The sequence below is a fragment of the Mustela lutreola genome, chromosome 7, assembly GCF_030435805.1.
Source record: "Mustela lutreola isolate mMusLut2 chromosome 7, mMusLut2.pri, whole genome shotgun sequence".
Taxonomy (NCBI): domain Eukaryota; kingdom Metazoa; phylum Chordata; class Mammalia; order Carnivora; family Mustelidae; genus Mustela; species Mustela lutreola.
The window spans coordinates 71,257,768-71,279,375 of NC_081296.1; the positions used below are offsets into that span (position 1 = coordinate 71,257,768).

General features: G+C 46.6%; 1 protein-coding gene across 2 annotated transcripts in view; it reads left to right on the top strand.

Moving 5' to 3' along the window:
- Positions 1 to 15,032: 15,032 nt before the first annotated feature.
- The window catches only part of SQOR (sulfide quinone oxidoreductase), a 51,646-nt gene continuing 45,070 nt past the window's right edge, over positions 15,033 to 21,608 (top strand). The window contains exon 1 of one of the 2 annotated variants that reach the window (XM_059181452.1): positions 15,033 to 15,156. The gene's annotated coding sequence lies outside the window, so the exon portion shown is untranslated. The other variant, XM_059181453.1, reaches the window with a different exon arrangement.

Sequence of the window (21,608 nt, forward strand, 5' to 3'; positions counted from 1 at the left end):
CCACTGGTCTAGTGGTCTAGGTCAGAGGTTCACTCTAGGCTGCATGCCATTATCACCTGGGAACTTAAAAATAAAACAAAACAAAACAGACATTCTGGAAGATTCTTACTCATTAGTTCTGAGGTGGGCCCGTGCAAATTTTAAGAGCTCCCCACACAAGTCCAATACAGGGAACTACCCATCTGGACTGTCTAGTGATTTATATTTATAGGAATGAAATAGTTTAAAAAGCTACCCGGTAACTCTTGGGATTAATCTTATGAAGTGAATTCTGAACTGCTGCTTCTGATACAAAATCAGATTTAAGACTGAAGTAGATAGCAGGCAGGAAATAGATACAGAATTTTAGTTAATTAGTTGAATTTCTGTGACCTGTATTAAAGTAAATCATGTTTATTGTGTGAGTGGCAAGGCACATACACTTTTTGAATTGCATTTAAGGTTTGAAGATTTTTTAAAATGTCAAGAATAATATATTAGCAGTCACTATTTTTAGGTCAGTTGTAAATCAGAAGTACTGTTATATTGGTAATTACAATCTAAAACTTTAGCTGTATTTCAGTAGCATAGAAACATACTTTACTGACTAAACCTAAATGGAACCCTTATATTAGTCTTGAAATATTTTTGCATAATATAATGAATTGGTATTTGGTTTGAAAATAATTACTTTTAGTTTTTTGGTAGAAGAAATTGCCTTTGTTTTGAAGTATATCACATACATTCTGAACCGAAATGATGACAATTAATTTTGTATTTACTTTGTGGTATTATGTAAATATGCAGACATTGAATGTAATATGGATTGTGTCTGCAGTGAGTGTTTGGGTGGATATAGTTCATAAATATGCCAGTTATACACCCTTGTACATTTGTCTGATTTTGAGCTTGTACAATGTGGACTACTTTTTACACATTTAATAAAAAAAGGTCTTGAATTATCCCAGGTCATTTATGAAGCTCTGTTTTGTACATAGCAATGTGTATTTCCCTTTATGCATATTATTTCAAACATTTCATTCCTTTGCTTTCCTCTCCTATTATCTACCTCTTAATGTTCTCTGTAGATTGTTTTACAAAATGACTGGTCTACTTATGAAATCCTTTTCGGAAAGACAATAGAGGAGTGCCTGGATGGCTCAGCTAATAACCATCTGCCTTCAGCTTGGGTCATGATCCCAGGGTTCTGGGTTTGAGCCCCATATCAGGTTCCATGCTCAGTGGGAAACCTACTTCTCCTTCTACCCCTTCCCCTGCTTATTCCTTCTCTCTCAAACAAATTTTAAAAAAGAAAAGAAAAAAAAGAGAGTTGCATTCTCTACCCACTTAGCCAGTCAGGCACCCAGATAGTTCCTGTGTTGCGTATTTGTTCAAAGACTATGTTTATACAGATTAATCAGGTATTTAAGATTTGTTCTCTTGCATTTTCATACTCTTTTAGTTCTGTTTGAATGTATGAGGCCAGAGGCCATCCAATCTTCGGGTTTGCATTTGGATGAGACTAGGTTTATTTCAAAGCCATTAAGAGAGCAAAGAGAATAGTCAAGGGAGACATTCTAATAACTAGTTTGAAAAGCACTTAGAGCAAAAATTCTGAAGAAACACAGTGTGATCAAAGAGAAGTAAAAGAGAAGGTCAAGGGGCGCCTGGGTGGCTCAGTGGGTTAAGCCGCTGCCTTCGGCTCAGGTCATGATCTCAGGGTCCTGGGATCGAGTCCCGCATCGGGCTCTCTGCTCAGCCGGGAGCCTGCTTCCTCCTCTCTCTGCCTGCCTCTCTACCTGCTTGTGATCTCTCTCTGTCAAAAAAATAAATAAATAATCTTTAAAAAAAAAAAAAAAAAAAAGAGAAGGTCAAAGAGAAGTAAAATTTGGGGCAGTGTGGAAATGGTAATCAAGAAAGAGACAAGGGAAGGCCAAGACTGAAGTAGAAGGAAAGGTAATGATGTTTTGCAGACCTGTGTAGCCTGAAAAGAAGGGAAGCTGATAGGCATATACAGAATAATAAATTAGTAAAATCCACCTATTTAGCACAAGGTCGCCCTCCTACTGTCATCACTACATCCGAAATTGGAAAGAAAGTTGTAGCTGGCTGTTCATTCTGGTTTAGATCATAAATATATTCTTAATATGCTTCAGGAGGCCTGCAATGCTTCAGACTGGAAAAGGATGGGGCTGAAAATCTCTGAGCATGTGTAGGTGCTGCTTACTCCTATTCTAGGCTTGACTTTTATTAGAACTTTGGAAAAGGTAGTCAAGGGGGCGCCTGGGTGGCTCAGTTGGTTGGAAAAGGTAGTCAAAAAGTGTATTGAACACTGTGCAAGGGAATGTGGGAATCCTAAGCAACAAAAATGCGTATACAGACCAGAACGTTCTGGCCTCTGCTTTGGCCATAAAACTACAGTGTGTGGGGTTTTCGGAGTATAGTGGTTGGGACTGCAGCCTCTGAAGTCAGGCTCGTGTGATTTATACTCCTGATTATCTTCGGGCCTTGGACTTGTTTGATCCTCCTGTACCTCAGTTTTCTTTTCTTTTTCTTTTTTTTTTTTTAAATATTTTATTTATTTGTCAGAGAGAGAGAGGAAGAGTGAACACAGGCAGACGCAGAGGGAGAAGCAGACTCCCTGCCGAGGAAGGAGCCCAATGTGGGACTCGATCCCAGGACGCTGGGATCATGACCTGAGCCGAAGGCAGCTGCTCAACCAACTGAGCCACCCAGGCGTCCCTGTACCTCAGTTTTCTAAACTGTAAGGTGGGATGAGTGTTTCTGGCTTTCTAATTTATAAGGCTTTATGATATCCACATAAAAACAAAGTAGAGCTCAGGAAATGGTGGATGTTAGAGTAGCTCGAGGTCACACATAGCCACAGGGCAGCGGTGTTTCTTTTGCCCCTTTATACATGTTGATTTTGGCTGCCTGGGTTTCCACTGGCAGGGATCCTTCATCCTGTAATGTCTGCCCATTGAGACACCTATTTGTTCTTTGCAGTCCTTTCTAAACCACTTCCTAAAGAATTTTTTTCTTGCGTTCTGTAGTACTTAATAATGCACATGCCTTCACATTTGCAGTATTAATTCTATGCTCACATGTATCTCAGGATCAAAGATAATTTGTAGTCTTTTTTTTTTTATTATTCCATAGTGCTGTTAGTGCTTGGTCTGTAGTTGGTGTTCTAGTCAAGGTTCTCCAGAGAAACAGAAGCAATAGGGTGTGTGTGTGTGTGTGTGTGTGTGTGTGTTTAGAGAGAGAGGAGAAAGATTTATTTTCAGGAGTTGGCTCCCATGACTCTGGGGCTTGGTAATTCCAAAATCTGCAGGGCAGGCCTGCAGGCCAGAGACCCAGGGAAGAGCTGATGTTGCAGCTTGAGTTCAAAGGCATTCTGGAGGGAATTCTCTCTTGCTCAGGGGACCTAATAAGTCTTTTTGTATAGAGGCTTTCACCTGATTAAGGTACACCCACATTAGGGAGAGTACTCTTTAAGTCAAAGAAAAACCTTCACAGCAACATCCTGACTGACATTTGACCAAATACCTAAATACTATGGTCTAGCCAAGCTGCCATAGGAAATTAACCTCGGTTAAGAGCCTGAAATGAATCTGGTAGGAGAGAGAGATACAGATATTAAAAATAGCTGTAATTAAAAAACTGGATTCTGTGTCAAATAAGGAATATTACAATAAAAAGATTAAATTCTACAATGTAGACTAGCCTCAGGAGCCTGTAATCCTTGGGTAATCCAAGTTACTGCTTCCATTAATTCAGTTAGACTAAAAACATGATAGCCAGAGATAATGAATGTGCTTTTTAGATTTATACATTCTCTGTCAACTACGGGCTGTTCCAGTCTCTTAAAAACAGCTTCAAGGAAGAAGGTGGGCTGGTCTAGAGCAGGTTCAACAGCCAAACACAGTCTTAGATTTAGAACCCGATAGAGCATGGATGGGATAATGCTGCCATCTTGTGGTTCTCTTTCCTCCCCTCGTTCTACAGGTTCTAGTGTTGTCTCTGATGAAATTTGGCTGAGGGTTTTCTTTCTTTCTTTCTTTTTTTAAAAGATTTTATTTATCTGACAGACGGAGATCACAAGTAGGCAGCGAGGCAGGCAGAGAAGGTGGGGGGAGCAGGCACCCTGAGCAGAGAGCCCGATGTGACGCTCGATCCCAGGATGGAGAACTGAGCCGAAGGCAGAGGCTTTAACCCTCTGAGCCACCCAGGCGCCCCTGGCTTAGGGTTTTCAACTATAGTTTTAGGTAAGTCATGCTTTTCTGTATGGTCTGAACTTTTGCTTACACAGTGAGGTGTTTGAAAGTAATCTGTGTGAAATGTCTGATAAAGTTTACAAGTACACTTTTCTAACTTTTTGAGTCTTTGAGGGTTTTTTTTTTTTTTTAGAGATTTAAAAAAATATTATTTTAATATTTAGTCAGTCTACCTCCTGACATGGGGCTCAAACTCACTACCTTAAGATCAAGAGTCATATGTTCTACCAACTGAGCCAGCAAGGGACCCTGAGTCTTAGTCTGATGGTGGGCTTGAGGGCTTTTATTTTTTTTTCCTCTCTCTTTCTTTACCTGTTGTGTAATTTATCATCAGCCACACTCAGTGTCCTGTTCTGAGAAAAACATTACAGGCCAGAGATCTCACTGTGGGCAAGTCCTGTGTTTTTATTCCCCCGAACTTACACATTGGGCCTCAGCTGATAGGATCTGTGATGGGCACCTAACCCAATGGCAGCAAATGCAGAGGCCAGTTGGTGAAAAGATAGCCTCGCAGTAAAAACTGCCTAAATGGGAACTACAGAGAATCTCACTGGCTTTGTTGATTACTATCTTGGCAATATGTATTAGAATACTCACTCAGAATCAGTCCTTTAGTCATTGAAGGAGAAATAAGACATAGAAAGCAGATAGAGAATAGCTAAGTGAGGAGTAATGAACCATGAGCTTCCACTTCTAAAAAAGGCGACAAGGTGACCAGATCCCTCAAAATGCCATGGATCCTGAGCCATTTTCCTGTAGAAGGCTCTTTTCTTAGGTTCCTATGGGATTTGAGTGCAGAGCTAAGTTGACTATTTTCCACAAGTATTTTATAATGCCTCCCTCCCATCTCCTTCCTACCTTTCCCATTTCTGAAGTCACCTGAACAAATCTCCACTTATTACAACTAAAATCACCTAACATTGTCATTGTCTTTCAGGTGACTCTAGAATGTTATAATTTTCAAAGTGTTTTAATATGCATGAACTAATTTAATAATGAAGATGCTACTTAGGAGCATAGGTATGTCCGTGCCTGCTCACCCGGGAATTCAAGGAAGAAGAGGACAATGACCAGCGCCCAGGTGCAGTCCTGCTGTCAGCCACTCATCTGTTCTCATTGCTTTTTGGGTTTTTTTCTCTTGTTCAGTTTCTTAGAGTATTTTCATCTTTCCGATCCCACTATACTTGCAACTTATTCTCAAGCCCAGCACTCAGAGCCCCAGCTCTGTGTAGCATCTGTCACATCCCAGGTGCCGCTTTACACATGTGTTACCTTGTACCAGCGGTAGTAGGAGGTCATCCCCATAACACTGCTCTTGTCACCATTTTCCAGATGAGGACAAGGGGTGGAGCTGGGATTTGGTTTAGGGAAAAACCCAAAGCTATTGCATTGCAGGGGAATTTCCCTGGGCTGGAGACCCTAGACACAGAGATTGTAACAATAGAATGTAAGAGTTTTACCTTAACTCTTGCGGTAAAACTGTACCAAGGATAGGGAGTTACATGGCTACACCATTTCATCTGCTAATCCTCTTAATGCATTCTGATAATATCGCAAGAACGGAAGTGGAGGAGGCCTGAGCATCTCTGTTAGTAGAGAGGTGAGTGGGAAGACAGCACAGAACTCTTTGATTTAACTGCAAGGCTGACTGCAAAGCCCCACACCTCTCTGATAGAAACAAGCGATGCAGAGACTGGAACTGGGTGAGACGTAGTGCAGGAGCCTTGCCTTGAAATGGTAATGATGCTGGAGTTGACAGAAGCCAAGCCAAGCCTCTAGGAGGAATAAGGACAAGGACAGTCCCATTAAGGCTGTTCTGAGTCGTTTCTCCACCACCACCACGTCAAAAAAGCTACCTTTGATGTTGCCTCGCTGAGCCTGCATTTCTGGATCTTTGGCCTGTACCACTCAGCTCCAGCTCTTCTGTACCTTATTAACTCTGGGGGAAGAGCACAGGTAAGGTTGGAAGCCAGCTTTTCTCACTGGAGGACCAGGCGTCATTCAGTTTCCCCTGGGGGTAAGTGCGCACACCTGAGGTGAGCCCTAACACTTTCCCAGTGCTACTTAACACAAGACAGCTTGAATTCCGTGGCTATCGAGCCTTGGCTTCTGGTCTGCTGTTTTCACTTAATGATGCACCAGTCTCTTTGTTCATTGCGGTGGCCACATCCAGGCAATGACTTCATCTTGAATGAGATGTTCCTGGCTGTTGACTGCCTCACAGTCTGGGCCTCGGACAAACCTTGAAGTCCACAAATGGACCCTCTCAGAAGAGGGGAGTAGAGAAGAGATTGCTTCTAAATGAGGGCAGAGGCCCCTTTCCCTTCTGGGTTGAAAGCATAATGGTAAGGAGAGGAGGTAAAGCACACATGAGTCACCCTCTATCTCTGCAGCCTCTCTGGGGGACCCACCCTCTGCTCCCCAAGAGAGGGGACAAACTTGTAAGGTGACAAGCTGCTGCTTGTGCCACCTTATGAGTCCCACCTAACGTGAAGGATGCAGACTGGCACTTAAGCAGGCTATGTCACCTCCACCCTAATCTTTCTGTTCCCATTGTGGCCAGGAGACTATGTCTCGCACACCTCTACCTGTGGGAACCATATCTGATCTGGGGCCCCAGCTGCAGTGCTCTGAGGCCTCTCTGCATTAGCACAGCCTGCTCCTAGGAGAGATGGGCCTTCCTCTGATGCTCAGCTTTGGCTAAGGTCTCCCCCTTGGCATTACCAAAGCTCTGTTCAGCAGTGTAGGATGCTTCCCCCACCCCCACCCCCAAACTTCCTTCCTTTTCTTCTTCATCCCGGCAGGCAGCATAAGAAGGAGAAAAGAGGTGGATGGAAGTGGGCATGTGGGAAGGGTGTGTTACTTAAGACCAGAAGACCCACAAGGAATATGTCCTATGAAAGAGCACAGAGCACACCACCAGGAGGGGCACCAACATCCCTAGGAAGTTCTGCAGGCCAGGGATGGTGGAAGTTCTGAGAAGTGATTATAAACTGAGCATGTTAGCATATGTTAAGACTGGTGGAGGTCAGGAGTGGCATTCAACTGTCAAAAGTCCCAAGGCCAGAATTACCTTCCTCACCAGAAGGCAAGGTTGGAGGGCAGTTAGTGGGCTTTGCCAGCAGGGTGTCATGGTGATAGGTAACAGGGCATGGTGTTGGTTTTGCATCTGGGGGCCAAATTGGGAGATAGAAAGGGTGCAGCTTAGTATCTGTAACAGGAGTCAGCAAACGTTTTTGGTAAAGGACTAGATAGTAAATATTTTAGGTTTTATAGGTCCCATCAGCTGTTCTAGTACAAAAGCAGCCATAGACACTATGTCAGCAAATGAGTGTAGCTGTGTTTCAGTTTACAAAAAGTGGTGGTTGTTTTGATTTGGTCCATGGACCATTTTTTACTGATCCCTTATCTATCTTTTTTTTTAAGCAGAATTGGAAGAGCAAGAAACTAAGGGCAGTCATTTCAATACAAGTCATGATCTTGGGGCGCCTGGGTGGCTCAGTGGGTTAAACCTCTGCCTTCAGCTTGGGTCATGATCTCAGGGTCCTGGGATCGAGCCCGGCATCGGGCTCTCTGCTCAGCGGGGAGCCTGCTTCCTCCTCTCTCTGCCTGCCTCTCTGCCTCATTGTGGTCTCTCTGTCTCTGTTAAATAAATAAAAAATATTAAAAAAAAAAATACAAGTCATGTTCTCTTGCTCAGTTCCCAAACTTGAGTCAGTTTTGAGGTCTGGAACCCACTGACTAAAGAGGTGGTTGGAGGAAGGAACCTGCAACACTAACATGTACAGACTGTGACAGTCCCTCCAGTTCTTCCTTTTAGGAACCCATGGCCATTGATTGGGGTGACTGTGTACTAGGACTGTTGGACAAAAGGTTCTGAGTTGACCCTGATTCATAGAGACACAAAGGAGCGGCATGGTCCTCCTGTTCGAATGGGGGCCTGTGAGGACCAGGTGAAAAATGAGGTCAAGCATCAAGTCCAGTTTATGATGGCCCTGCGGGAGCCACAGCTCCACCCAATGGCCATACTGCATCTTTTCCCACAACTGACCTGTCTAACCCCCTCCCCTGACCCCCTCTTCTCCCGGCCTGTGGTGGCAGGGAGGCAGGGCTAAAGGCACTGGGTGGAACCTTCGGGAACACCCTTTCGCGCTTCAGCTCTGCTTGACGCTGGCAGCCTTCTGTGTCACCCAGTATACGGGCCAGCAACCCCCCCCCCCCCCCCCCGCGGAGTGGGATGTGTTGTCTCGAGAACACAAAGATGTTTGCAAGGCGCTGTGCTTCCTTTATGTGACGAGATGGCACAATGCAGCAGTCTGCCTGTTATTTGGGGAGGGGATATCCCAGAATACCCCCTGATGACTAGAATTCTAAAAATGTCATGGAAATGGCCTATTCCTGACTCCCCGTAGAGTTTTCTCCCATTGTCGAGTGCATGCATCTGATCGCGGCCTGCTAGCATTCTAGCCCCTCTGGCTGGTCCTGTCCAGTCACTGGATGTCATCAGTGAAATGGATCAGTGTGATACTCTCTTAGATATCAGGCCCAGATCTGTCAGACCGTATTACGACAGGACGTGGGGACGGGAACATAACCTGAAGCAAACTGTCAACTGAATGTTGTCTGTTTTCCCTGCCCACAATCTCTGCCAAAGCTTCTCGCTGGAGGCTTAAGTGTCGCATCCACAGGTGTGAAATTCCATTTAGCAAAGTGTCCAACCACGGGATCTACTTCAAGTGGAGACTTAACTAGTCTGAGACTTAGACTGCTGAAACGGCCTTCTAAAGTCACACTGAAATGGTGGAGTGCGGTCCTTTAGGACATGGTGCATTTCTTAAATCAGAGCCCTCTGTGTGGTGCTGAGTTCTCAGTAGGAAGGACACAAGGCTCTGAAAACCAAGGGGTGGGAGCAGAAGTGGCCTAATTTACCATCATTCTTGATGATCCCCAGGGAATCTGTGCTTTCTTTCTTTGCAACCCTGGGCTCTGCATGGTTGAGGGGCCTGGTCCCCAAAGGGAACGCCCTCACCAGAGGCACAATGGAGGCTCCATTGAATGAGAAGTTATGGCTGCTGACAGGGCACTTTGAAGTTTCCTGTCTGGGACAAGCAGGCGAGAGGGGAGTTGTCACCCTAGCAGGAGTAACTGAACCTGATTGTACACCGCGGGGGCCAGGAGGAATGCGGGTGGGACTCCGGTGAGTCATGCAGGCACCTTCTCTACTCCCTTGTCTCACTGTAACTGTGACTAGGACACATGCAGCCACCCAGCCTGAGAAGAGAGGCTATGACTATCAAGTGTTCAAACCCTTCAGGAATCAAGGTTTGTCTCAAGACCCACCAAAGTGAGAGCAGAGGCTGAAAGGGGTTTAGAATGGATGTTGGAGAAGGGAGAAAGTGAGTATTCATTGTGGCTTTGGGATCAGCTGCGATGATCTTGGGGGACTATAGTTCATCCAGTAAATTTCCTCTTCTCAGTGGCTCCTCAAGAGGGAGGCCAGGAGGCCCATGGAGGAGCTGCTTTCTGCACCTTTGTGGAGAAGGAGATCTATGTGGCACAGGAGGGGGACTTTGGAAGCCAAGAGACTATGGCTCACAGCTCTCCAGCTACAGGAAGATAACGGAACAAAGGCCTCAGCTACTTCACTCTGGATTCCACTGCCACATTTTTGCTAACCTATGCTTCCAGTGGGCTGCTCCGAGCCAATGACTGAGCTCAGCGGGGATATTAAGGCAAGCCCAGGTCCCCTTGTTCAATTCTATTGAGAATTTCAAGATGGCAGCCACAGAACATTGAACCAGGTGTGGGCCCTGTGAGACTACAGGTGGCTCTGCCTGGGAGAGTACTGGTCTCCTCTAATAGCTGACTTCCCCCTGAGAGCTTTGCTGAACCTACGCAGCTGTCTAGAAAGCTTCCATTCAGCCTTTCTTCCCTTTCCTCTTCTTTTAGGGTCAGACTTGGATCCTGCTCTGATGGTTATCCCAGTCTTCTCCATCTCCCTCACTTTCTCTCCCAAGAGCTTCCCAATAAAATCCTTGCATGTTTAATTCTGTATTGGTATCTGCTTCTCACAATGCCTAGACTATCACAGCCCATTAATCCTGCTGCCGTTATCACATATGTATGTTACAAATCCTTCCACATGACTTCCAGGGCTTTCTTCCCAACAATAAAAACAATTTAGCCCCCTGTCTCCTGGGTCCAAGCTGGATCATACTGCTTACTCACAAAATGACCTGATTTCAAGTGGGTGGCCCAGGTTATATAAAGGCTAAGCCTTTTTATTCCATTTTCATCATGACTTCTCTTTGGCAAAGCTGTATTTTGGGCATGCGGTGGTAGTAGAGGTTAAAACTCCTGGGTGGGGGGAAAGAGACACCAGATAAAAAAGTGAGAAATCAGTAACAGGAGAGACAATGTACTTAAGAAAGGACAAAAGTAGAGCATAGCTGAGAGAGAAAACAAGGAATCCTTAAAGTGGCATTTTCTGGAGAAAGACCCTGGGTAGGGCTCCCTTTGGATCTTGGATGTTGGTGGCCCCAGGGCCAATGCTTTCGGCTGTTGGAAAAAAGGCTGCTTGCTTTCCTGCTCTCACTGCTGTGTTCAGGCACCCAGTAACTTTGTCAGGGTTGTGTCAACTGCCCAACTAAACTGAATAGAGTTACCACAAACCAGGCCCGAATTCCCTCCATTCTTCATGCTGCATCTGGAACCATGGGAGTCTCTAGGCCCCCAGAGCAATGCTTGTTGCAACTTTATAGCCCCCTAGAGCTCCCTTCTAGGTGGGCTTTTCCTGTGTTGTTCAAACATGTAGAACAGTGGTAAATGGCCAAGTTCGAGAATTGCTACCTGCTCTGGGGGTCCCAAAGGCCTTAGATCACCATACTTGCCTCAAATTCTGAGTTTTTCCTTGAATTACTAGCCCTCATGGTGCCTATCACATGTGAATTAGAAGTTTACTGGATTTTTAACATTCCTTTGAGGCAGCCTGTTTTTGAATCCCCTTTTGATACTTATACTCTTACCTAGAAACCATTGTTGAACCCAACACACTTTTATTGGATAAAAGACATAGTGCTAAGCCCTGGGGACAAGAAGATGAAGACAGTTCCTGTCTTCAGTGGGTTTATATTTTTCTGGGAGAGATACAGTTTGTCACCTTGTACATAACTTTATTAGAGGGAGTGGTAAGTAACTGTGACATAAAGTATCACAAGAACAGAGACCGTGAATGATGGGACTCACTGTGGCCACTAGGGCAGGTTTGGGAAGAAATGTATCTTAGGCAAAGAGCCAATGCTGATGAGGAGCCAAGCATCAACTCCAAAGAAACCCCTCCTACTCCCCAGCTCTTGCCCTTGGGGTAGAAGGAACACACACAGCAGGTATCTGCCCCGGAGGATGGACTGGGGCCCTCCCCTCCCATTTTGCTTCATCTCTTGGGATTATCACTCCCACTCTCAAGTTCAATTTTGTGTCTAAAGGGCATTTGGGTGCCCCATATGGCCCCAATCACTTTAATATGATTTTTTTTATTTTAAAGATTTTTACTTATTTGAGAGAATGAGAGAGGGAGAGACAGATCATTGGGGGGGGGGCGGTCAGAGGGAGAAGCAGACTCCCTGCTGATGGGCAAGCCCAAAGTGGGACTCGATCCCGAGACTCCAGGATCATGACCTGAGCTGAAGGCAGTTGCCTAACCAACTGAGCCGCCCAAGTGCCCTTCCTTTAATATGTATTAACTCATTTAAATTTTCATAGGCATAACTATGAGGTAGGCACTTTAAAAAAATACCCATTTTACTGATACAGATAACAGTCTTTGAAATTGGTGGTGCATAAACCCAGAGTATATGGGTCTTCCTAGTTCCATACACTCTGAAGTATCCATGGCCCAAGAGACACAATGTTTATTCTTCTAGTATATCCTTGAGATCAGAGGAGAGAGTTTATAGACCAGGAAATCTGGGCAAAAAAAAAAAAAAAAATTACCTCAAATCGAGTTTGGAACTATGTTTCTGAGAAACACTTGATTGCAGACCCAGTATTTTTCTTATATTCCAGGAGATTGCTGTGGATGGAGAGTCTGAGCCACCCTGAGCCACACCCCCACTCTACAGCATTCTAACAGTGAAAGGTTTGGCGGAACCCCCAGTTGCTTTAGGACTGAGAGTTTTCACTTTCATACCACCTTGCTTATGTGTGTAGAAAACGATCTATACTAATAAGGTCTTATATTTGTGGAGTGTATGGTAGACAGCGTCTTTCTTTCTTTCTTTTTTTTTTTTCCCCTGTTTTCCTGCCCAGTATCCCAGCCCTTTCCCCACTTGGGGCCACACCCGTCATAAGAACACTAGTGGAAGAGGGACGGAATGTGCTCTCACTCTGCTTCAATAGCAATGGGCTGGGTTTTGACATAGAGTTGGCCAGTGGACACTCCCACAGAGGACTTGAATTCTCATTTCCTTTATATCTGGGTCATTTGAGAGTGCAGTGGAACATTCTTGGTGCCACCAGATGGTATTGTGCTTTCTGGGTTTTGATTCTGCAGAGCTGTCTTGATTCCTGTCTGAAAGGGTCCGTGGACAAAAGGACGAGACTGATACAAAGCGAAGGTCAAGCAACTTTTATAGAGCAAAGGCCATGTGGTTGAGCCTGGCCACACACAGGTGGCCAATTGAATTACAATTCACCCTATAGTAGTTATTTGAACTAGCCTATCACTCTGGTCAGAATTGGTGCCCAAAAGGCAGGGCCCACATTCTTGGATGGTTAGGGAGGTGCTTTCCTGATTGGATGTCTCCACCTGGCTTGGCTCATCCTTGGCGGGAGGGAGGTAATACGTGCGCTTTTACTGATTGGACATTTCCACCTGGCCCCATATGTCCTTGTATCTGGGCTCCATTATCTCTGCCCAGCCTGACATGTCCTGGTATCTGTGCTCCATTATTGGGGGCTATTTGGCCGTATTTCACCAGTTCTGTTTCTAAGCACTTTCCTCTTTAGGGGAAGGGGCAGGTTCAATCCAAGTTTACGGCATAAACAACAAAATGGCTCGCTCTGGCTAAGTAGGCCCTTACACTGTCCACTTCTCCTGCCACCATTACCGCATCATTTTGGTGGTTCCGTGAACCCCTGAGAGTCTTTAATAACCGTTTTCTACATATGGTATCCAGAGCTTGTTTCCTGCTCACAACCAAGAATGCTGATTGAGATAGAGCCCTCTGTAGTTGGTGAAGTCCCTCCATTTACATTAGTTCTTCTGCTCTGAAAAACAGCTTCACTTCAAGTGATGTTTGTGCTAGACCCCCATCAGGGCAAGCACACTTTACTACTTTGCAAGCCCCACATGGGTAGGAACCAAGTCTGCTTTGTTCACTGTACAACCAGGGAGCAGGCACAGCGCTTACTGGACACCTAGCAGGCAGGGGGACTGGGGAGTATATACATCATATGAAAGAATGATTGCAGGAGCGAGTGCACAAACTCTTAGCCCCCTTCCTGGCTGTGTGATGTTACAGACACTGGTCTTGGAAGAAGGAGGAGGGGTCTTAGGTGAGGCATGACGCCTCCAGCTTTGTTCTTTTTACTCAAGATTGCTTTAGATATTCTGGGTCTTGTAGTTCCATACACATTTTAGGAGGGTTTGTTTTAGTTCTGTGGGGAAAAATGTCACTGAAATGTTTGGAAAGATTTACATTGAACCTACACATCGCTTCGGGTAGTGTGGACATTTTAATATTAATTCTTTCAATCCACAAGCACGGACTGTCTTTCCGTTTGTGTGTTCTTCAACTTCTTTCATCAGTTTCATAACAGTTTTCAAGGTCTCAGGCAGTTTAAATTGTAGTAAGACTTTTGGGACATCCTTTATTTATTTATTTTTAAAAGATTTTATTTATTTATTTTACAGATAGAGACCAGAAGTGGGCAGAGAGGCAGGAGAGAGGGGCGGGGGGGAAGCAGGCTCCTGTGAGCAGAGAGCCTGATGCGGGGCTTGATCCCAGGACCCTGAGATCATGACCTGAGCCCAAGGCAGAGGCTTTAACCCACTGAGCCACCCATGTGCCCCTGCGACACCCTCTATTTATTATAAAGAGGTGCTGCTTGATCTGTTTTGGTGGAGACCCGCTTATCCACACTTTGCAGCCCCCCCCTTGAAAAAAGCAGCCAATTGAAAATGTCCAGTCATGAAAGGATGGAAGATGGTGTGAAGGCCAGTGCTGAAGCCAGCTGGCCCCAGCCTGCTCCCCGAGCTAAGAGAGAGGAGGCTCCAGTCTTTACCAAAGCGAGTCCTTGGGCTGCTCTGGGCCAAGGTGGCCTTATCTCTTAAGTGTGCGCAGGGGTCGCTGTTTTCCTGGGACGCGCTGGGAACTAGGCAGAAGCACGCCCAGGAGGACCTAACCCAAACTGCCGGACCTTTATCCAGAGCCCGGCCTCCCCTTCGCCCCTCCCAGTTACGCGGCGCCGGCCGGGAGAGGGGGTGGGGCAGGAGGGCGCGGGGGGAAGGGGAGGCGGGAGTAACAGGTGGCCTCTGTGCCCTTCGCTGACTCGCGTGGGGACGCCGGCCGCCCTCCGGAGTGCGCGAGGGCTAGGGGGCAGCGTGCCCGCAGCGTCCCGGGCCGGCTGGACCCGCGTCCCTGGCTCTGTCCTCCGGGCGCACTCAAAGCCTCGGTACCGTTTGCACTTGGCCTTGGTCTCGGGCTGGGGCGCCAGGCGGGGCAGCGGCAGGACCTTTCCGGACCTTTCCTGGGGGAAACCCCGCTCTCCCCGCCCCTAGCATCCGCCCGGGGGCCGGGCGGGCGGGCGGGCGGAGCCCCAGCGGAGGCGGTGAGCCCGGGCAGGGAGCAGCCCCTCTTGCTGCGCCAACGCTGTGGCCGGAAGCTCCGCTCGCCCCTGGGTAAGAGGCCATCTCGGGCCGTGGGCCAGGGGAGGGGGCCAGGCGGGGACAGATCACCCCGGAGGCTGGTTGGTGGCCCCGCTCTGCCCACGCAGCCGGGACTGTGCGCGGACCGTCGCTTCACGCTCCTTCCCCACCCGCAACGCCCGCAGCTCTAGCTGCCCTTGTCTGGAACTTGGCAGTGGGGACTCGTGCTTCCTTCGCGGAGTGTCGGGTTTCGGGGGCGCGGAGACGCCAACCTGCGAGCGGCGGTTGGAAACCCAAGGATCCGTGGTCTTGGTGCGTGGGAATTTCTTGGCGGCTTGGTATGCGGGAATTGGTGACGCCCTCCACTTGTTGAAATGTCCCTTAGCGCCGTCGCGGCACACAGTGCCCAGTCTCAGGGATCCGAGGTTGACCCCAGCCCGCCCCGGAGGCACATTTATCCACCGACGCCGAGCGTCGGACTGAGGCGGACACTCAAGGAATCAGCTTCGGCTGGAACAAGATAGCATTTAGGTCACGTGCTGAACGGGAATTGGTGGAAAGGAGAGAATCCTCTGGCGGAATTGGGGCTCTTACCGTTTGCTCTTCATCTCTCTGTTAAATATGAAAATCCCAGCCTCGCTTCTTGCTCAAAGACGCAGTGAGGAGAGCCTCTGATCCGTTTCTGTACGGTGTAGCCCCTCTGGCAGGCCCTTCTGGGGAGAGTAAGGATGCCTTCTCAGAACAATACTTTTAAAGCTATAAAATAAAAGTAAAGGGAACTATTTCCAAAGCACTTATCAAAATATTAAAAGAATTTATAATGTCGTAATATATGTGCTTTAAAGAAAACCTAATGTGTTAAAGATCTAGCAGCAGATCTAGCTACCATAATTTTGGAATAGTAATGAGCATAAATGATATTTCAAGATATAGGCAACACCTGTGATATAAGAAAACACCTGTGGTTTTGGTTTTTTTTTTTTTTTTAGATTTTATTTATTTATTTGACAGATCACAAGTAGGCAGAGAGGTAGGTGGGGAGAGAGGAGGAAGCAGGCTCCCTGCTGAGCAGAGAGGCGGATGCGGGGCTTGATTCCAGCACCCTAGGGTCATGACCTGAGCTGAAGGCAGAGGCTTTAACCCATTGAGCCACCCAGGTGCCCCGGTTTTGTTTTGTTTTTTTTTTTTTTTTAAGATTTTATTTATTTATTTTTGAGAGAGAGAGGGAGAGAACACAAGAGAGAAAGAGAGTGCACAAGCCAGGTGGAGGGCTAGAGGGAGAAGCAGACTTCCCACTGAGCATGGAGCCAGAGGCAGGGATCCATCTGGGGATCATGACCTGAGCCAGAGGCTGATGCTTACCTGAGGGCACCACCTAGGTGCCCTACCACCTGTGATTTCTGTTGGCAATCATAGGTACTGCTGATATTGCTGTGGTTTTTTGCCTACATGTATAACTGAAGAAAATGTTAAATTTTAGCTAGAGATTAGTGAAATTAAAGATATGATTTTTTTTTTTCCCACTCAAGTTCACAGGCCTCCCGTTAAGATCCCTGCAGAGTGCAAAGAGCAGTCCTGGAGGTCAGGTGTCATGGCTGTGTCTTGACACTTGCTTTGACTGGCAGCTTGACCTTGGCTTTTGAACTTCTTTCCGCCCTAGCTTTTTTTTTTTTTTTTTTTTAAGATTTTTTTTTTTATTATTTATTTGCCAGAGAGAGAGAGTACACACAAGCAGGCAGAGAGGCAGGCAGAGGCAGGGAGAGAAGCAGGCTCCCTGCTGAGCAGGGAGCCCGATGTGGGACTTGATCCCAGGACCCCGGGATCATGACCTGAGCTGAAGGCAGCGGCTTAACCAACTGAGCCACCCTGGCATCCTTCCGCCTTAGCTTTTTCATTGCATGGTGGAGATACAATTGTGTCTTCCCATCTGTTTAAGTACTTAGCACCGCACCTGGCACAGAGATGTGAAATAAATACCATTTATTAGAACCTGTCTCCCTCACGCTTATGGCCATCATGGTTGGTATGCCCAGCCCTGGTATATGGAAGGTACCCAGTAAACATTTATTGAATGAATAAGCAGGTTGGAGAGGGTTGCTTATGATTACATCTAAAAAACTGAAAATTCATTGAGGAGACAGCTGGTGGTTTGAGATATGACTATTTAAAATTTGGGCGGCTTTTTTTTTTTTTTTTAACAGGCTAAACAAATATATAAACACATCTGGAGCTGAGTGCTCGGGATGTCAGTCAGGGGTGATGGATCGTGTGAGTGGGTCTGTGCAGCTGGTGTTCTGCCTGAGAAAATGATTTTGAATGTTGTTGGGAAACCCGCATTCTTCTGCAGAACAGTTCTTTTGCATCTTTACTGTGTCTAAGCTTGTTAATCCCGTATGTTGTAACACAGGAAATGTCTAATAGGGAATGGAGATAGACCCATGATGAGGCACTTCTGGGCATAGATGCACATTTCTTGTTCATCTTTTCTTCTTACCTTTCCCTGCCCTACCACCCACTACATAAGTCTGACCCTGAAGACTTGGTAAATAACAGTAGTGGTGGGAAGAATTTGCTAGAAGCTGCCCAGACTAGGTCTGAAGCCAACTAATTGCTTCTTTTTCTTTTTTCTTTTTTTAAAAAGATCTTATTTATTTACTTAGAGAGAGAGAGAGCCCACAAGCAGGGCAAGGGTAGAGGGAGAAAGATAAGCAGATTTCTAATGCAGTGGGGAGCCCGAGGTCGGGGGGGGGCTCCATCCCAGGACCCCAAGATCATGACCTGAGCCAAAGTCTCAAAGCTTAATCGACTCAGCCACCCCGCTGCTTCCTAACTAGTTGCTTCTTAATTCCCAGCCTTTAAAGTCTGTAATCCAGCAAATGTGAATGGTAACAGGAGAAAGAAAAGTCAGTCTAGCTAGCCAGCCTTGAGGTTTACTTTGTAAAAGTGCTAAATTGGGGGCTGGAAGATGGGGAGAGAACTTTGAAAGGAATAGGAAATTTAGAACACACCGGGGCTAACTCTGGTGTGTTATGGACTGAATTGTGCCTGCTCAAAATTCCTATGTTGAAGCCCTAACCCCCAAGGCCTTGGCATATGACTGTATTTGGAGATAGAGCCCTTAAAAAAGAAATTAAGATTAAATAAGATCATAGGATGGGACCTAATCCAATATGACTGATGTTTTTATAAAAGGAAGAGATACCAGGGGCTAGCCTGGTTATACCTGTGGGATTCTGTGCTGCAATACACAGCTGGGATCAATCTCAGGAGTTAGGAGAACAAGTATTACCATTTGAGTCCTGCTTGTGAGCCTCCCTTTTCCCCCTTCATTTGGAAGATCACAGTGTTTTGAAAAGGAAGGGACTTTGGGAGACTCCCAGTTCAATCCTATATCCATTGCTGAAGAAAGCATGGCCCAGAATGGTTCAGGAGGAGCCCTGCCTGGCACTGCCTGGAATATGGACCCAGTCTTCTGACTCCCTGACTCCTGACACACCCTCAAACAGAGCTTCGCCAGGATGGGGAACTGCGTCATTGGGTTAGACATAGGACAGACATCAGCTTAGGCGACTTGGCACACCTGTTACCTAGCCTACCCCTCGTTCTGTCCTAACCATTAAAGGATTGAGTTTGGCGTCTCTTCAGTCATGTTCAAACAGCAGATATATAACTTGTAATTAAAGAGTCTTTTCTCATTGTATTAAGACCTCACACACTGGATTCCAGGGACTAATACGCCTGATTAATTGGCCAGTCCTTGTTTATAATGAAATTCTACCCTTCAGAGCCTTCTTGTATGGGAGACTGAGCAGGAGGCCCAGCACTCTCAAGCCTGATGAGTAATTTTATTGTGACCATTTATCAGATTCAGCCTAAGCTGCCCCTGCTGTGTAACTGGGAGCAAATTAATCCCACATCAGGCCTCCTTCTCCAGTGTGTCCTGTTCTGCAGTCTGGGGATGGGCCCACCACATAGGCATATGCAGACGTTGAAAGGAACCCTGCAGTATACTTGACTAGAGGCCAACTGTGAATGATGGACTTGAAGGAGAGCTAAAGGGTGATTATTCATATACCGGAACACATGCGGCCACACTCCCATTGGCTAACTCAAGCAGGGAAGCAAGGCATTCCCCCACCTGCCAACAGCTCAGTCAAACCCTCTAACTTTCCATTGAAATAATCCAGCTGACTTATTTCTTCCTTGTCTGAAGTCAGAGTGCAAGCATTTTCCTTGTGTAAGTGTAATTTTTATTTTCTGCAAATACATGGCTTGGTGAAATTGTCAATCCCACATTATAAGACTTTCTTGATTATAAAATGGGTACAGGCAAGGGAAACTGGTAGGAAATTCCTTAGCAGCCAAGGGGACTGCTGTTTCTTGGCCAGCTCCTCACTGATAACTGTGTCAGTCATTCTTCAAAGACATTTTTTTATGGTTTGTTCTTAAAGAATTAGGGAACTAATGAGCCCCAGTGTGGCTCTGACCCCTGAGTCATGAGGGAGCAGTACATGATATTTGTTTCCTGGATGATTTTCTCTTGGTCCACAACCAGAGCATTTGCTGCACGGCTTAATACTTAATGTTAAGATAATAAAATATTTGATTTTTATAGCAACTCTGGAGAATTCCGTTGTGGCCCTGTAGGTCTAAACGAAGATTGCTCCATTTTGTTTATTTGCTAGCAATATAGTAATCCAGTTCCCCAACACACAGGTGGTGACAGCGCTGCCATTACTCAAGGGGACGTGTGCCAAGAGGAAGGGCGCGGCTGACATTGGTCTTCACAGAGCACTGCTCCCTGCCCTTTTCGAGGTGTGGTTTCCTTCTCTTCCACCCTACTTTGGACCTTGACTCTGCTTTGAGTAACCCAGCACTGTTACTTACAGCCTCTCTTCATTAGAGCCAGTGGAGCAAGGTCATCGCTCACATTCTTCCTCCTCGGTTCCCTGTAGTCTGTGTGTCACACTAAGCCCGCTCAGCCTGTGTTTTCATATCTGCTGCCTTCAGCTCTGTTCGCATTGTCTGTTCCGGGCCTTCGCTGGTGCCTGAGTTTCTGAAGCAGCCACTTAGTGAAGGCTTGTATTCCCAGTCTCTTCTAGTAAGACAGACAGATCGTACTATCTCGTGGCGGTCCCCATAGCATCTAGTGTGACGCTCGGCACAGAGCAGACACTTGGAAATGCTGAACGCAACTGAATTGCTCCGGTTCATCCTCTGTGCTTCCCACAGGGGATCTCCAGTGTTGAGAACTTCCAAGGGCTCTCACTGCCGTTTGTGGGGGGCCATGAGTTCAAATGCTGGCCAGGGCGGGGCGGGTGACGCAGAGGAGCAACCAAGACTGGGGGGAAGCTGGGGTGAACTGGAACCTGGGACTGCTCAGCTCCAGGTGAGGGTCGGCACGTGAGAATGTGGGCCTGGTGCTATCAGGCCAAGACTCTGGAGTTTTGGGGGGGTTAGCTCCGGTCTGCGTTTGGCCTGCAGACTGCTGCTCGGTGACCTGTGACCCCTAGATGGGATTGCAGTCATCTGGGGTTAAGCTCCCAGCCTGAGCTTCAGTGCCATATGCTTCTCCAATCTTATTTCTTCCCAGGGGACACCTATCAGCCGCAGGCTGCCCTCCTCCTGTCCACAGTTATATAATGCTCTTCTAGGTGGTTTTCCCTCGCCTGCTCGATTGCCCTGTTTCCTGTTTCATATACTTCCTCTCTTCCGCTTCTTGGGTGTCAACTTTGACTTTTCCCCCCAGGGTGCCCTCCCCACCTCTCATGCAATTCATTCCCTTTCCTCCGCCTCATTCTTATCTGAATCTTTATTTGCATTTCTAATGCGAGTACCTGATCAAGCCCTTATCACTCACGCCTACACCACTGCACTCGTCTCTAAAACCGATTTCCGGGACTGGTTTGATTCTCCCCCTATTTAAATTGCTCCCTGAGGGGCACCTGGGTGGTTTGTCAGTTGGGCATCCAACTCTTGATTTAGGCTCAGGTCGTTATCCCAGGGTTGTGGGACTGAGCCCTGCGGCAGATTCTGCGCTGAGCAGAGTCTGCTTGTCCCTCCCTCCCTCCATCCCTCTGCTCCTCCCCCTGCTTGCACTCTCTCAAATAAATAAATAAATAAATAAATAAATAAAATCAAATCTTAAAAAAAAAAATTGTCCCCTGATACCAGGTTCATTTTCTCAAAACTATTCCCTTGATTCTGTGACTTCTCAAAGGTGATTTTTTGGTGGAAAGTCTCAGTTCCCTAGTGTGACCCTTCAGAATCGGGCTATAATATTTCTTTCTTGTCTACTCTTCTACTCCTCTGAACAGCAGCCAAAGCTGGTTGGTCTTCCATTGCCCAGACAGGTTCTGGGCCTTTCCGCCTTATCAGCCAGAGTCTCTGGGAAACAGCACATTCAAACATGTTATTAAGCAGGGTTTAATACAATAACTGTTTACAAAGGTATGGGCAAGGTTAAGAAAAACCAGTGGGAGTGG